This window comes from Globicephala melas, chromosome 12 (genome assembly GCF_963455315.2).
Source record: "Globicephala melas chromosome 12, mGloMel1.2, whole genome shotgun sequence".
In the NCBI taxonomy this organism is placed as follows: domain Eukaryota; kingdom Metazoa; phylum Chordata; class Mammalia; order Artiodactyla; family Delphinidae; genus Globicephala; species Globicephala melas.
In genome coordinates, this window is record NC_083325.1 from 63,573,727 (window position 1) to 63,576,339 (window position 2,613).

Below are 2,613 nucleotides of genomic sequence, written 5' to 3' on the forward strand. Positions count from 1 at the left end.
AATGAGACAAACTACCAAGACATTTACTGGGACAGATTCTGCTTTTAGTCTCAAGTACCAAATGCCACCCAGTAATTTGTGAATAACTATTGGTCTCCTCTAGCAGACAGACAGGGAGGGGAGCACCAGAGTAGCTCAGGCCCTGGATCTTCGGGTGCCACATAGTGGATGCTAAGTAAATGCTTAACAAATGCATAAATGAATCAATGCTCTGGTTTTCTATTACTTTAGCAAAGTGAAAACAACTAGGCAGTCTTTACTAAGACAAATGCTAATGCAAAGTATTTTTTAAAGGACAGGTTATAATGCAAACAAAAGAGGTGGCTTTAACTAGGCAAGGACAGGCCAAGGTGAGGACAGGCACACATTAAGCAAAGATAGGAGGTGTGGCCTTACTTGGGTTTTTCTCAGTGTGAATGAATTTACCAAAGAATGTCACTTTCAAGGAGAAAGCATAAGCCTCAGTTCCTTAGTAGTTTCCAGGAACCCAGATCCCACTCTCAGGGCACCTCTGAATAACCAGCAGAGACTACCAGGCCTTCTGGGGAGCTGTCTACTCTCAAGGACAGGATCTGAGGGTCTAAAGCAGGTGCAGCATCTCCATGCTCCCATCTTTTTCTGTTCCTTTCACCTTAGCGACCCCTTCCTCCCGACTTTCTCCCAACTCCCTCCTCTAGGACCTCTCTGCCAATGGAGAGCAAGACAGTGAAGTGTACTTCTGGAGTCATTTGGCCACGGTTCTTACTCTGACACTCACTGGCTATTGAGAGATACTTACCCTCCTTATGTCTCGATGTTCTCATTAGTAAAATGGGATAATAATTGTACAAATCTCTTACTGTTGTTGTAGGCATGAGTGAGACAGTATTTGTGAGGCTCTAAAAACAGCACCTGGAACATTGTGAGTCTTCAACACATTAGCTATTGGTATTCTGACATTTGGAATAGAGGCTAACGTTGGTTGTACAGACTGGAAAAGGTGTTTGAGCATCACATGTTCATCTTTTTCTTGGCCTCTCAAACTGGACCCAACTTCAAGGGGCCTCACAGGTCAAAAGCCCAAACTCAATATATCAGCAGTTTTACCATTTCAGACAGTTCACTTAGTGGATACTGAAAGACTGGAAGGCAAGTCTGAACTTAGTAGCACTGAGAATAGGAGGCTGTACCATCCATAACACAAGCTGCCATCTTGAAAGCATGTATATTCAACCACCTCCATCTCCACTGCTACTATTTTTTTCTGACTTCTCTTCCCATAGCATTTTATATGATCCAATGATGGGAATTCCCTGGTGGTCCAGTGGTTAGGACTCCGTGCTTCTGCTGGGGGCCCGGGTTCCATCTCTGGTCGGGGGAACTAAGATCCCACAAGCCATGCGATGTGGCCAAAAAAAAAGTGGGGCTTCCCTGGCAGCACACTGGTTAAGAATCCACCTGCCAATGCAAGGGACAGGGGTTCGAGCCCTGGCCCAGGAATATCCCACATGCTGCAGAGCAACTAAGCCCGTGTGCCACAACTACTGAGCCTGAGCTCTAGAGCCCGCAAGCCACAACTACTGAGCCCACGTGCCACAACTACTGAAGCCTGTGCACCTAGAGCCTGTGCTCCGCAACAAGAGAAGCCACGACAATGAGAAGCCTGCGCACCGCAACGAAGAGTAGCCCCCGCTCACTGCAACTAGAGAAAGCCTGCACACAGCAATGAAGACCCAGCACAGCCAAGAATACGAAAATAAAATAAATAAATTTTTTAAAAAAGTGATGCAGGGGCTTCCCTAGTGGCGCAGTGTTGAGAGTCCGCCTGCCAATGCAGGGGACACGGGTTCGTGCCCCAGTCCGGGAAGATCCCACATGCCGCAGAGCGGCTGGGCCCGTGAGCCATGGCCACTGAGCCTGTGCGTCCGGAGCCTGTGCTCCGCGACGGGAGAGGCCACAACAGTGAGAGGCCCGCGTACCGCAAAAAAAAAAAAAAAAAAAAAAGAACTAACATTTACTGATAGCTTACTATATGCCAGGCTATGTGTTCTAAACACACTGCATAAATTGTGTCAGTCAAGCCTCAAAACAGCACCATGAGGTAGATCCTACTGCAATACCCACTGTACAGATGAGGAGGCCGAGGCCCAAAACAGTCATGTAACTTTCCTAAAATCATACAGATAATAAGTGATAGAGCCAGTGAGTCTGTTACTAGAACCTAGGCTTTTAACTACTCTGTCATAGATATAAAGAGAACAGTTAAGACTACCATGCCAGGGCTTCCCTGGTGGCACAGTGGCTGAGAGTCCGCCTGCCGATGCAGGGGACGCGGGTTCGTGCCCCGGTCTGGGAAGATCCCACATGCCGCGGAGCGGCTAGGCCCGTGAGCCATGGCCAAGGAGCCTGCGCGTCCGGGACCTGTGCTCTGCAACGGGAGAGGCCACAACAGTGAGAGGCCCGCATACCACAAAAAAATGGGCTGCCGTAGTGGCGCAGTGGTTGGGGGTCCGCCTGCCGATGCAGGGGGCGCGGGTTCGTGCCCCGGTCTGGGAGGATCCCACGTGCCGCGGAGCGGCCGGGCCCGTGGGCCATGGCCGCTGGGCCTGCGCGTCCGGAGCCTGTGCTCTGCAG